This window comes from Salmo salar, chromosome ssa15, assembly GCF_905237065.1.
Source record: "Salmo salar chromosome ssa15, Ssal_v3.1, whole genome shotgun sequence".
Lineage (NCBI taxonomy): Eukaryota > Metazoa > Chordata > Actinopteri > Salmoniformes > Salmonidae > Salmo > Salmo salar.
In genome coordinates, this window is record NC_059456.1 from 51,236,329 (window position 1) to 51,252,258 (window position 15,930).

Here is a 15,930-nt window from a genome sequence, read left to right on the forward strand (position 1 = left end):
ACACAAACTTAATGATGGTGTTGGAGTCATGCCTGACTGTGCAGTCATGAGTGAACAAGGAGTACAGGAGGGGGCTGAGCATGCACCCCTGAGGGGCCCCCGTGTACGACATTAGAAGTGACATATGTCTGCTAAATATCCTTCTGCATTTTTTTAACTTGGAGTTAGGGACGCAACAACACAGTGGATCTCCATGAACCCTGTCGCAAAGTCATCTCATCATGTCAGTTGTAGGGCTGTGAAAAGTCGCTAGCAGCAGGAACACTAAGGCCACATCTGGTGTAAACCTGGCCCAGGAGAGACGTACACAGAGTTTCCCCTACAGACCCAGGGGGTGTGAACTCGGCCACGGCAGAGAACCGTTCAAATCCTGAGAGCAAATAAGCAGGCTTGTTCTACGTTTTACCCGTGGTTTTCTACCCAGGCTTTTTATGCTGCATGTTTTACTGACTGTGTGTTTGTCCGTCCGTGCGCGCATGCATGCCTGCGTATGCGTGTGTGCGTATGTGTGTGTGTGTAGCAGTCCTGTCCAGGGTTTATTAGTGCTTCTCGACTCCCAAATGATAGACGGTTGCCCTCTGGAGCAATGGCCTTATAAAAAGCAGAAGCGCAATACCTATGTTAAAAACAAATTAAATTATTTTAGCTTGAGGCTCACTCTCTTTCTCTCTTCTCTTACTTTGTTGATATATTCTCTCTCTCTCTCTCCACAATCAACTCTCTCTTTATCTCTTTGTTGGGGTCTTCTCTCTCTCCCTTAATCTATGAATGGCACAGTAGACCATGGTGGGGCTTGCCCTTGACATTCTGTATTCTGTCAGCAATGCGTGTTGGCTGTTTAATGCATGTACCTAGATGATCACCTGGGAAATATCACACAGACGGACAGACTGACACACAGACACACCAGGCTGTGGGACATTTGTTAAATATGCTGCACGACAATTGTTCAGATTTACACGCAAACAACAAGGTTGACACATATCTCAAGTGATACAATGCAGTCTTATCCATTGTAAATACTATACATTACAGTACAGTCAGATGTGTAGAGCATACTAACAGATATTCGTATCATTCATAGTTAAATATCTACTACACATCTATTGCAGGTATCAAATGTATTATTCACTCAACAAGATAATGGCTCACATGTACCAAAGATAATTTTATGAATCTACGCCTCTGCCGGTTCGTCGGGATGTTACGCCCAGCCAGCTTGTCCTACGCCCGTGCCTCGGCCGGCCCGTCAGGCTCGCCCAGATGGGACACCGAGTGGTGCCCCTAGAGGGGATGGTACTGTCACGCCTGCTCCCGCTCTCCCTCCCTGGCGCTCGAGGGTGCCAGGCTGCCCAGCATTACACACTCCTGCCACCACCATTACACACACCTGCTTCCCTCGTCACGCGCATCAGCGATTCATTGGACTCGCCTGGACTCAATCACCTGTGTTAAACATTAATAAATACAGTTTATTGATTACAGATTCAGACAATACCGTAAAAGTATTGATATGGGAAAACCTCAGAGCAGATTCCCTCTGGTCCAGCCTGGTTGTCTAGAGGGAGATTTACTGCATGAACCTCTGAACCTGAACCTACACACAAACAAACACACACACCAACAGAGAGCAGAGTTATCTGAGCTTCAATTAGAAGATACATTTGGATAGAGAATAGTTGAAAAGAGAGACAATATCTATATCCCAATACTGTGTGTTCAAATCAAATGAAATATATTTTTATTCATCATGTACACAGTTTACAGCAGGTATAAAAGGTGCAGGGAAATACTTGTGCTAGCTCCCTCAACATTTCAGTACAATAATCAATATCAATAATAATAAGTCAAATAAACAATAACAAGTAATATAAGAGGTAGTATGCATAGTAATAGCATGATATGTACACAATAAGATATACAGGACTATAGTTAATGAACGAGCTATGTCGGGTATGACTGTATTTACAAATAGAAAGTGGGTAGCGTATTGGTCCAGCAGTTGAATACATATACTGTACATTTTAGTCAATTAGCACAGGGTTTCCCACACTCGGTCCTGCTTCCCACACTCGGTCCTACTGGACGAAGACACATAAAAATGGCATCCATGTGTCCATCCAACTCAGAGCAAGCAGAAAAGGGCCCAACTGCCAAAATATAGCACCATCCCTCAAAGAGTAATTACATTACTCAATATATTTCACCTAAACTTTTATTTGTGCATGACTAACTTATAAATCCTGCCAACCCTTTATACTACATGTAGGGTTCAGGTATGGCATTATCTAAATGACAGGAGTAAGATGAGCAGTATCATACCCATGCGTGACGCTGTGTCTCGCCAGGTGGTGGCGCTGATAAAACCTCTTGTCACACATGGTGCCACCATATGGCTTCACTCCCATATGAGTCATATGAGTGACGCTGTATCTCCAACAACAGACTCACGTCATTTCTTGACGTCCTTGGATAAACATCTATTTTTGTCTAGTAAACTGACTTCATCTACCGACATCCTGTATTTAGGTACACAGCTCACGGAAGCTCCAGACGATTTAGGCTCACAGAAACAACTCTACGGTTAACTTAAGCAAACAGAAACAACTCTAGGGTTAAGTTAAGGCATTCATTTCCGATTGGTTAACAGTTCAGCCATTAGTTATGATTGGTTAAGTTAAGGATTAAGGTTTGGGATAGGTTTCATTAAATTCGGGCATTAATTAAGTTAAGGATGAAGGGTTAAAACAAAAAAAGACAAGAACTCCACAGTTTAGTCTTGCTAATTCATTGTGGATGGATGGCACAGTGGACTAAGCAGCAAGCTCCTACTCTGTAGACCAGGGGTTCTGAAACTTGTTTTGACAGTGTAACACTGAGGTCATGCTCTGCATTGACACTGTTTCTGTACTTGTTTTTTTAAGTATGTCAGAGTTGAGAACCCTGACTTGCATAGGTATATGGTGCCAAACTGGATCAGAACATCTACTGCTTCCTTGGTTAGGCGGAAAACTGCTTCCTGCTGTAGATGAGCAACCCAGAACGAAGTGTGTTTGTCCCAAAAAAGTGTCTTGCTTCAATCAGTTTATTCCAGTTCAGAATAAAAATAATGACTTGCATTTTAACAGCAACAGTTCCAACCTAGACTTGTTTTCAACAGTAATTTCTATGGCAAGATGTACAGTAGGCCTGATCATCTTCATCTGTACTGTTACTTAAGGTTGCACAATCAGTAGCCAGCAAGCTTGCTTCGGCTAACGTTAGCTATTCGCTGTGTACAAGGCCAGGGGATTGTTTGAATGAGAAACTCACTACAATGAGAGATAGTACTCCCTTATTTCTGCTTATCATCACCTGTTATAAAATGATAACAATGCCTTGCTAGCTGACTTGCTCTTCCACTGTCGAAGCACTGTTTCCTGAAGCATTCTGCCCTGTTCTGAAAGAATTCCCTGGGTTTACCATCATGCTGTGGATGTTTGGTCAGGACGTGTCGTTATATTAATTTGTTCGTTTTGATTTGACTCATTACAAAGCACTTCCCCGCACAAATAAGATTTGTGTTTCATGACAATTGAGCTCAGTCAGAACTTGTGGCTAGCATGAGTCCCTTTGATGACTGCGGTGAGTGATGGCGATTGGGAATGACAAGTCAGTGGCTGACACCGCATCATCCGCTGCTGAACGACAGCGCTGCAGTGTGTGTTGTGGAGTGATCTTCAAGAAAAGAATCTGGTAAATCGCGAAGCACACGGGCAACTCCCTCTCCCGCTCGTGCAGTTGCCAAACTGAGCAGAGACCGTTGCTAAGCAGAGAGCGCACTGAACAGAGAGCGCAGTTGCACTTGGCCAAATCAATTCCAGTAATGAATTAAATAATTATACATTTACTTTGACACGTCGCGACCCACCATTAACAGGTCGACCCACAACTTTAAGAAAGGCTGCTATATACTGTGGGTTCAATCCAAACTCTGGTCATCTGTTTTGATTCTAATTTTCTGGAAGGCATATCCCAATGTCCTGAAAAAAACTATTGTCACACATGGTGCAAGCGTACGGCTTCACCCCCATATGAGTGATGCTGTCTCCGCTGGCGGTGGCAAAATAAAACAACTTTTGTCACATGGTGCAAGGGTATGGCTTCACACCCATATGAATGCAGATAGTGTCTAAGGTGCAAATAGTCTCTCAAGTTAGGGTTAGCTGTTCAGTAGTCTGATGGCCTGGTTGTACAAGTTGTCACCTGGCCTGTTTGTCCAAGACCCAATGTCCAATACTGCTTGCCACATGGTAATAGAGTGAACAGTCTGTGGCTCGGGTGACTAGAGTCCTTGACAATCTTCCGGGCCTTCCTCAAACACAGCCTGGTGTAGATGTCCTGGAGGGCAAGGAGCTCACCCCTAGTGATGTATTGGGCAGTCCGCACCACGCGCTGTAGAGCCTTACGATTGAGTGAGGTGCAGTTACCGTACCAGACGGCGGTGATGCAGACAGTAAAGATGCTCTTGATGGTGCAGCTGTAGAACTTCTTGAGGACCCATGCCAAATTTCTTTAGTCGCTTGAGGTGCAAAAGGCATTCACCATGGTGTCGGTGTGATTGGTCCATATAAGGTCCTCTGTTACGCGTACACTGAGGAACTTGAAGCTTTTGACCCTCTCCACTCCAACCCCTTTGATGTCATATTTCCTGTCATCCAGGATCAGCTCATTGGTTTTTCTAACATTGAGGGAGAGGCTGTTTTCCTAGCACCACTATGCCAGGGCTCTAACCTCCCCCTGTAGGCTGTCTCGTCACTGTCGGCGATCAGGCCCACCACTGTTGTGTCGTCTGCAAACTTCATGATGGTGTTGGAGTTGTGCGTTTGCAGGGAATACAGGAAGGGGCTGAGCACACACCCCTGGAGGGCCCCCATGTTCAGAGTCAGCATAGCTGATGTGTTGTTTCCTACCCTCACCACCTGGGGTCTGCCTGTCAGGAATTCCAAGATCCAGTTGCAGAGGGAGGTGTTCATGCCCAGGACCTTGAGCTTAGTGACGAGCTTAGAGGGGGCTATGGTGTTGAAAGCTGAGCTGTAGTCAATGAACAGCATTCTCACATAGGTATTCCTCTTGTCCAGGTGTGATAGGGCAGTGTGCAGTGCAATGGCGTTGCGTCCTACGTAAATCTGTTGGGTCGGTATGCAAATTGTAATGGGTCCAGGGTGTCAGGTAAGGTGGAGCTGATATGTTCCTTGACCATTATCTCAAAGCACTTCATGATGACAGAAGTGAGTGCCACAGGGTGATAGTAATTTAGGCAGGTTAACTTTGTGTGCTTGGGTACAGGGACAATAGTAGATACCAACATAAAATTCAGCATACCAACATAAAGTTGAACTTCTCCCTTCCCTTGCTGTGAGAAGTTGTACAGGGAGGATTCTGTGGTGGTAGTGATGTAGTAGAGTGAATCAGAAGTTCAGCGGAAGTGTGTTGGCTAATTAACCGATGCAGACCCCAAATCAACACTTCTGTGTTCTGCCATTGCACCTAAGCAGGGGCAGACTTGCCATCTGGCATTTGGAGCAAATACCAGATGGGCTGGTCAATTTTTAGCCCAATGAGCCAATGAGCCTGCCTAACTTCGTTTTTTTGCGCAAAATTATACTTATCTGGCTAATAATGGGAGCCTTAAGGAAAAGAATGGGCCAGTGTGGAGGACTCAAGGAAAAGAATGGGTTGGTGTTTTAGAAATGCCAGGGCTGAGTTTTTGTCCCAGTCCTCACCTGCCCCTAAGCCTCTAGTGTGTGTGCGTATAAACCTCTGTCTGTTAATGGGCTTCTCTTTAATCCTAATCCAGGAGAGAGCAGTCCCTTTAGTGTTTACTGTGCGTGTGTGCGGGTGTGCGTGCGTGTGTGCGTGCGTGCGTGCGGGTGTGCGTGTGTGTGTGCGTAGCCCAGTGTGTGCTCATGGTGGTGTCTTTTAGGTCCCAGTTGTTGTTGCTATGCAGCTTTCAGTGGACACCCCCATGAGTGTCTTTCAGAATCCCTCCTAAAACCCCACCTGTTTTGTTTTGGTTGTTGTCAGTGACTCTTTGTTTGGTCCCCTTTCTGTTAGAGCGACAATTTTTGGTTTTCTTGCTGGGGAACGTAACATTGTAATGAAGTTATCTCAACCTGTCTTCAACCGGTCCGTTATTACATTATTTCAACCAGATTTCAACCCGTCCGTAATGACGTTGTTAGAAGCAGCTATGGCAGCATAGTATAGCAATTGTCCACCACTGCATGTCAGTCCTTTAAAATGTGTTGATTTCCTTACTGACTTATTAACTTATTATGATTTGTGATGCGTGATTTGGGCTGGATAGCTAACATGGCCAGGAAAACCACCAGGTCTCACTCATGATATTTTGGGTCTGTTATTCAGGGTGAGGTATTTCTGTTATAAACAGGATATTGGTGATGCGCTACATATCCTTTGAGATACTACTTTTTTGACAATGTCATACAGTGATCTTTGCTTCTCTATGTTCATGATGAATTATTATAATAAAATATAGTATAAACAATAGACATGGCCGGGGGCTAGTTTTCACAGCAAGCCAGACAGCATTAACCTTTGTAAACAGACAACAGGACATTTTCCAGCAGTGTGGGTATATTGGAGGGAATATGAGCATGGGCCTGTCTTGTGTGTTGATGTACAGTCCCTTGTGTGTCTGTGGGGATCCACAGGTTGGGAATGAAACCTGACATTGGCCTCTGTTTAGCTTCCCGCCTGCTGTGTGTGTGTGTGTGTGTGTGTGTGTGTGTGTGTGTGTGTGTGTGTGTGTGTGTGTGTGTGTGTGTGTGTGTGTGTGTGTGTGTGTGTGTGTGTGTGTGTTCCTTACAGACCCCTGCCTCAGTCAGTACCATTCGGACACTGATGGTGCCTACCCCCAACCAACCCCCCCGTCGGTTCCCAACACTCTCTTTGCTGTGTGGCTAATCCCATGGCTACGGCGAGTAGAACGGCCCTCCTCCCGGTCCCGTCTCCCAGCAGCGTATCTGTCAACCCGGCGGCCCCCGGAGGCTTGTTTCTCAGGAGGTTATATGAAAATATGCAGGAGAACCAGTAGGGAGTGGGACGAGGCTTTGGAGAAAACAACGTATAGCTCGGCTCAGAGCCCCCACTCTCCCATCTAGCTGTCCACCCCAATCACGCATACAAAACCTCCACACAGATATGCATGAATATGTATGCTCAAAGGCAGGCAGGAAAACACATGCACACATGCACACACACACACACACACACACACACATCATCTCAACCCCCATCAGCTATAGCCAACTACAAACAGCCAGATAGGCCTAAGCTGGCCTTTCTTGGAGAATGGGGATTGTGTAGGAAAATGACATTATTTCTCCCTCCCTCCATGTCACTTTGGAGGAAGGGAAAGATTTTTTTAAAGTGTAATCAGTCTACATAGCATTATAGAAAAACTTACACTAACAAATATATTGTGCAGTTTGGTGTTATTTTTCAAATACAGTTCACAAGTCGTTCCTTACATACTCAGAGCCCAGTGGATCTTTATATAGTAGAGAAATCCAATCAGTTGTCTGTCCACCCCTCTCCCCCCCCTGATTCTGTGTGACTCGGTGACCTCTCTCGTCTATGACACGTCTTCTGTGACACCGAGCCCTTCAATGTGGATGTTTCAATATGCTGTCCCTGTGGCCTGACTCAAAACATCTCCATCTATTGAAGTGACACCTCTCTCTCTCCCTCACTCACTTCTCCTATCCCTCACTCTCTCTCTCTACCTCTCCCTCGCCCTCCCTCTTCTATTTATTGACATGACACCTTCTCCCTTTCAAACACCATGTTTTCCCCTCTGACATGACCTTGTCCCCAAATTCCGTTCCACATAAATGAATACAAGGAAACAGACGATCCCTAGTGGGAAATTAACACAAATGTTGTTTTCTTTCCCATAGCACCAGGGCTGGGTGGGGGGGGGGGGTTCCAGGGCTGGAACTGCATATGAGGAAACCAAGGTCTAATTTGAAAAAAATAATAATAATACAAATATATACACTTTACACAATAAAGAAAATGTATTACGGGTGTCACGACTCCCGCCGAAGTCGACCCCTCTCCTTGTTCGGGCGGCGTTCGGCGGTCGACGTCACCGGCTTACTAGTTGCCACCGATCGATGTTTCACTGTTCGTTTGGTTTTGTCTTTATTGTGTACACCTGTTTTGATTTTCCCTAATTATGTTCATTATTTAAACCTCTGCATTTCCTGTTTGTCTTGTCGGTGATTGTTTGTCTGTTTTGTGTAGTTGGAGGTGTTTCTCCAAACTATGTATTTTGATGAGAAGATTGATTGATAATTTTAGTAAACACGTTTGTTTACCTTTATCCCTGTGTCCTGCGCCTGACTCCTCCACTTCTCTAAGAAAACCATTACAACGGGTCAACATCTAAATATTGCTCCAGATTTTATCAGAGCTCAGAACTCTTATATTCTTGATCTGATTCAGTTCTAATCGTAACTGCCTCATTGTGAATGGGTGGAATCATGAATAGTTGTTTGCTTTGTTCGCCTGCATCCCCCGGATTTGCCTTTAGTAGCACATTCACCACTCTTTCAAAGAGCTAACTTCGCCCTCTCGTGGCAGAGGCTGAGGGCCTACGATGTGACATTAACTACCCCAGCTCGGAGTAGGCTCAAGTAGGTAACTAGAGACCCTGCTGACAATGTGTTTGCAATATGCTGGACAAAAGGCAATTTAAAACCGTCCCGCGACTCTTGCCCTGTCTACAGACATTCCCCAACAAACAAATAACAATTCTCGAGAATGAGAACACAACTGGTAAATAGTCGCTTATAGATATGTCAGTCAGTCAAGTGGCTAGCTCCCGCAAACAAATTACATTGTAGAAAAATGTAAGGGCTCTGTATAGTATTACCTAGCCAGCTAGTGGGATGAAGTAAGATGCTAACGTTACACGGAGCCTACCTCAGCAGGAGCAAAAAATACACTACTACATACTCATAATAACTTTTGTTTACAGAGAGTAGGCTAATGAGACAGACAGTGATGTGGAGCTGAGGCTGAGGCAGGCTGCAATGCATACGACAGAGAGATCAGAAAATCTGTATTATCTTATTAAAAAAACGAAGATACAGTGAACATCTCCACATGGCTTATCTTTCCTATAGGCCTAGCCTAGATTCAAATGCAATCAAAATGCAAACAATACAATTGTAAAAATGTCATACGTTTTCATATATATCCTGTTGAGGACAGATGTTCCGTTTGCGGAACCCTGTTCCGCCTGCGGAACCCCTATCCAACAGCCAATGGCATCGCACAGCGCGAAATACAAAACCAACTAAAATACCACAATTCAATTTTCTCAAACAATCAACTATTTTACACCATTTTAAAGATAAGACTCTCGTTAATCTAACCACATTGTCCGATTTCAAAAAGGCTTTACAGCGAAAGCAAAACATTAGATTATGTTAGGAGAGTACATAGACACAAATAATCACACAGCCATTTTCCAAGCAAGCATATATGTCACATAAACCAAAACAACAGCTAAATGCAGCACTAACCTTTGATGATCTTCCTCAGATGACACTCCTAGGACATTATGTTATAGAATACATGCATGTTTTGTTCAATCAAGTTCATATTTATAACAAAAACCAGCTTTTTACATTAGCATGTGATGTTCAGAACTAGCATACCCACCGAAAACATCCGGTGAATTTACTAAATTACTCACGATTAACGTTCACAAAATACATAACAATTATTTTAAGAATTATAGATACAGAACTCCTTTATGCAATCGCAGTGTCAGATTTTAAAATAGCTTTTCGGCGAAAGCACATTTTGCAATATTCTGAGTACATAGCTCGGCCGTCACGGCTAGCTATTTTGACATCCGCCAACTTCGGGTTCACCTACACTCAGAATTACTATTAGAAAAATTGGATTACCTTTGCTGTTCTTCATCAGAATGAACTCCCAGGACTTCTACTTCAACAACACATTTTGTTTTGGTTCCAAATAATCCATAGTTATATCCAAATACCTCCGTTTTGTTCATGCGTTCAGGTCACTATCCGAAGGGTAACGCGCGAGCGCATTTCTTGCCAAAGAATTTCAAAATATTACATTACCGTACTTAGAAGCATGTCAAACGCTGTTTAAAATCAATTTTTATGCTATTTTTCTTGTAAAATAGCGATAATATTCCAACCGGGCGACGTTGTATTCATTCAAAGACTGAAAGAAAAAAATGGAGAAGTCTCGTGAACGCGCATCTCCAGTCTCACTGTCCCCAGGCTGACCACTTACAAACTCTGCTGCTGTACTTTGCCCAGAGACTGCAGACACCCCATTCCACTTTCTGGCGGCTTTAGAGAGCCAATGGAAGCCTTAGAAAGTGTCACGTTACAGCACAGATGCTGTAATGTCGATAGAGATGCAACGGAAGGACAACAAATCGTCAGACAGGGCACTTCCTGTATGGAATCTTTTCAGGTTTTTGCCTGCCATATGTGTTCTGTTATACTCACAGACACCGTTCAAACAGTTTTAGAAACTTTAGAGTGTTTTCTATCCAAATATACTAATTATATGCATATTCCAGTTTCTGGGCAGGAGTAGTAACCAGATTAAATCGGGTACGTTTTTTATCCGGCCGTGAAAATACTGCCCCCTATCCCAAAGAAGATATCAGTGGTTGTTCGTCTTATCTCGATCGCCCACTGGAGTTTACCTACCTTTTTTTTGGACCACTACGTCACTGATATTAATACAGAAACATAAGTAATATTCTAATAATTCCTGTGAATGTGATTATGCTATTACTGGATGTCTGTTTGTGCTCCATTGATGTCTGTTAATTGCAGAGCTTGATTAGTAATGCCTAGGAATACAAATGGGAATGCAATGTAATTTGAGAAAATAAATATTTATGTAAAGAGTTTGATGATTTTATGCAGTTCATCATTACCACTGACTGAACAGTCGCTGACGCTACGTGTCAGGGGTATAACATAACAGGCTAATAGGCTATGTGTTTGTAGATAGGCTGAAGTGAAAGAACCTACAGCAGCCATGGTGATAATGGCTGGGGTCAGTTTAGCTTATTTTTGCTGTTCTCCGAATAGCATTTTAAAGTGTTTAACTGTACAGACATGCAGAAAATGCTCCCCCTTCCAAAACCCTAATTACCATCCCGGGTGTTTCTAAAGATGTCTTATCTTCTCTCCTTTCCTCCCCTCTGCAGATGGTGGGTGCCATATCTTTCTTACATCAAACCAGAGAGCATGTCTGTACGGGTACCTTAACCAGATGCATATGTGTCACCCTGGTTACCTCACAGCCCTCTGCAGATGGAACGGTGTTACACTGAAACAACATAAAGGACTTTGTTTAGCCAGAAAATATGTATGCTCCTCATGTAGGGGTGTAGGGAATATACACTGCTCAAAAAAATAAAGGGAACACTTAAACAACACAATGTAACTCCAAGTCAATCACACTTCTGTGAAATCAAACTGTCCCCTTAGGAAGCAACACTGATTGACAATACATTTCACATGCTGTTGTGCAAATGGAATAGACAACAGGTGGAAATTATAGGCAATTAGCAAGACACCCCCAATAAAGGAGTGGTTCTGCAGGTGGGGACCATAGACCACTTCTCAGTTCCTATGCTTCCTGGCTGATGTTTTGGTCACTTTTGAATGCTGGCGGTGCTTTCACTGTAGTGGTAGCATGAGACGGAGTCTACAACCCACACAAGTGGCTCAGGTAGTGCAGCTCATCCAGGATGGCACATCAATGCGAGCTGTGGCAAGAAGGTTTGCTGTGTCTGTCAGCGTAGTGTCCAGAGCATGGAGGCGCTACCAGGAGACAGGCCAGTACATCAGGAGACGTGAAGGAGGCCGTAGGAGGGCAACAACCCAGCAGCAGGACCGCTACCTCCGCCTTTGTGCAAGGAGGAGCAGGAGAAGCACTGCCAGAGCCCTGCAAAATGACCTCCAGCAGGCCACAAATGTGCATGTGTCTGCTCAAACGGTCAGAAACAGACTCCATGAGGATGGTATGAGGGCCCGACGTCCACAGGTGGGGGTTGTGCTTACAGCCCAACACCGTGCAGGACGTTTGGCATTTGCCAGAGAACACCAAGATTGGCAAATTCACCCCACTGGCGCCCTGTGCTCTTCACAGATGAAAGCAGGTTCACACAGAGCACGTGACAGACGTGACAGAGTCTGGAGACGCCGTGGAGAACGTTCTGCTGCCTGCAACATCCTCCAGCATGACCGGTTTGGCAGTGGGTCAGTCATGGTGTGGGGTGGCATTTCTTTGGGGGGCCGCACAGCCCTCCATGTGCTCGCCAGAGGTAGCCTGACTGCCATTAGGTACCGAGATGAGATCCTCAGACCCCTTGTGAGACCATATGCTGGTGCGGTTGGCCCTGGGTTCCTCCTAATGCAAGACAATGCTAGACCTCATGTGGCTGGAGTGTGTCAGCAGTTCCTGCAAGAGGAAGGCATTGATGCTATGGACTGGCCCGCCCGTTCCCCAGACCTGAATCCAATTGAGCACATCTGGGACATCATGTCTCGCTCCATCCACCAACGCCACGTTGCACCACAGACTGTCCAGGAGTTGGCGGATGCTTTAGTCCAGGTCTGGGAGGCGATCCCTCAGGAGACCATCCGCCACCTCATCAGGAGCATGCCCAGGCGTTGTAGGGAGGTCATACAGGCACGTGGAGGCCACACACACTACTGAGCCTCATTTTGACTTGTTTTAAGGACATTACATCAAAGTTGGATCAGCCTGTAGTGTGGTTTTCCACTTTAATTTTGAGTGTGACTCCAAATCCAGACCTCCATGGGTTGATAAATTGGATTTCCATTGATTATTTTTGTGTGATTTTGTTGTCAGCACATTCAACTATGTAAAGAAAAATGTATTTAATAAGATGATTTCTTTCATTCAGATCTAGGATGTGTTGTTTAAGTGTTCCCTTTATTTTTTTGAGCAGTATATATATATATATATTTTTTTTTTATATATATATATTTTTTTTGGCGAGATTACTAGTTTTAAGAACAGTTTATTCAATGTGCAATGTACCGAGTTGATCATCATAACGTGTATAGAATTTCAGGAGGGAGGAAAGGGGAGTCACTGGTTTTCAGAACATAAATGTAACGCTGTAGACAGTTCTGTGCAGAGCCAGGCAGAGGTTCTTTTAAATATGTATCACTGGCTCATCATTTATTGAACGTTAGTCCCCACGGTACCAGCAGAGCCTCTACTAAGGCTAGAGAGAGCACACAGACCCTTGTCAGCATGTGTTTTGCTGTGTCAGATTAGCATGTTAAGATATGTGCATAGTTAAAACATGTAGAGATTTACATGATGAGCATGTCTCATGGCAGGCCTTGAAGCATGATTTCTACGTGACGGTACGGGCTGTTCTGAGAATAATTATATGTTTTCGAATAGCAGCTCCAGTAATGAGATTTACATCCTACTTTTAGCATTCTGCCTTCTATAATCTCCATGGCTATACGCCAGAACGTGACCGAAACTCTAAATGAGCTCATTTAAATACAAAGTGGATCAAAACATTCCTCTTTTAGAAGGATTTTACGGAGTGATTTCGTAGATTTCCTCAGGCCTATAGACTTGACCCTAATCCTGTTAGGGTGAGTCAATATGATAATAACACGTTGAATATTTACTCATCACAGAGACAGCCATGACATTAATATTCCTGATATAGTCATTAAAGATGCATGGCCATGCACTATGATAGGCATAACAGACATAGGCTGATATTTCATATCAGACTTCCAAGGCTTGGTCTATTTGCCATAATGGTCTGTTTTGGAAGATATCATTGGTCAAATCAGGTACAGTAAACGTTCCCATTTGAAATGGCTGTATGCACTCCATCTCTAAATAGCTGTAACTGCTCGAAGTGTGGATTCTTCTGTGTAAATTTGAACAGTAAAGTGTTCAATCACTAAAACGAAATGGCAAGGTGTCACAGAAGATACATGTTAAGTTGATGATAGCGGCCTTGTACTGTCACACAAGGGACTCTGTTTTTGCATTTGTGTGTGAGTGTGCGTATGTGCGCACATGCATGTGTGTGTGTTTGTGCGTGTGTGTTGTCTTTACGTGCCGCCGTGTGCATGTCACCTGTCAACAGAGAGGGAGTGAGAGAGACAGAGATATTGGGAGAGAAAATGAGAAAGAGAGAGACAACAACTGCACAACTACATTGGTATCCAGTGGAGCCTGAGTCAGACGTGATGTAGTCCTTGACCACTTCCACTCCCAGAGGATCAGCTGGAGCCTGGCCATACAGTTCAGCTGCCAGGAACACTGTTCTCCACTGACCTCTAACCCCTGGCCCTTCAGCTCCCCAGGCTGATCTGTATTTTCTTTGATTGGTTAAACAGGGAGAAAAGCCAGACCAGGAAGCCATACCCTGCCAAACAGGTTTGTCCCCTCGACTGATACTCCTGCCGACCGGCCGGCCGATTGGCCAAATTGGCCTTCCCCTCTGGAGTACTGCAAATTGCAGATCTGGTTCCATATAGTGCATGCACACATACCGTTCCTCAACCTGACCCTGGACATGTTTTAGCCCAGCCATCAGGAGGTCATGATGGAGTCATTACTGTAACTAGGGGACAGACAGCTGCAGCCAGGACCAGGCCCGCATCAATCCAAAATGTATAATTCACTCACACCTGGGTTCGAATGGGACTGACCATGACAGTTCCAAACCCTGTCTCTGCCCAGCCTGCCTCACTCTCACTCTCACTCTCTGCCTCTCTTTCCTGCAGTGTACACTTTCAGTCGCAGTGGGTAGGTCATGAGCTACTGTAAATCCTTGATCGTGTTCATCGGAAATGAACGAGATAAAAAATGACTGTTCTTATTGATTGAGTTCAGGAGGGACCTAACTTAGAATTTTTCCGTTTATAAAATAGCGAAATCATTACACATTTTCTTAAAAGGAAGTAGTATACTGTATATGTTTAACCAATACAACCTCCAAAGCAACATAGAAGAGTACATGTGAGTAACATGCTACACAGAGTGATGGAAGTCTGATAGAAAGTTAAGTAGCTTTCCTCTGCATGCAAATGTTTCTTTATAAGACCTAATATTGTCAGCATGCTCTTTGTGTTGTGTTGGGGGGCTTTCTGACTATCTCTCTCTCTTTCTCTCTCTCTCACCTCTGTACGCCCTTCCTTCCCCAATTAGTTATTAGCATATGTAGTCTATTTGCTTCGGCAATGAGCCATTCTTGGTGTCATCTCACACAGATGTCTTAGCAGATTTATACTGACGGAAACAGTCAAGATATTCCTCTATTTTCCTTATTAGAACCCTTGCCACGAACAAGCATATATGCGTTTTGAATTTCTGAAAATTACTGGTTTTGTATCTTATTGGTGTACTGTAATAAAATTCTGTAACTCTTGATTATTCGTATTGACGAAACAACCAGAAATATGTCATATCACCAAAATTCTCCAAACTGGAGGTATATGGTTCTTCTTTGCAAGTGTTTATTAGCAGGTAAACAGTCCTCCATCTCCTTACCGCTTCTGTAGAAAGCAAGCTCATCAGTATCATACCTGCTTTGGTCATAATTCTCCTTAATGTCCTAAGTTAATATAGCCATATCATGTACGACATGGAAGGTGGATATTTTAGCATAGTGTTTTTGTTAGAGGATACTTGGAGGTAAATATTAGCTATCCATGCAACTTTCAGTGTTTAATTTCACCCTGTAATGAGTCAGATGAAAAACACTTTCTGCATATGATACAGTCTGTGTTTTGACTGGGGACACACACCTGGGTTCAAATAGCACTTCAACAA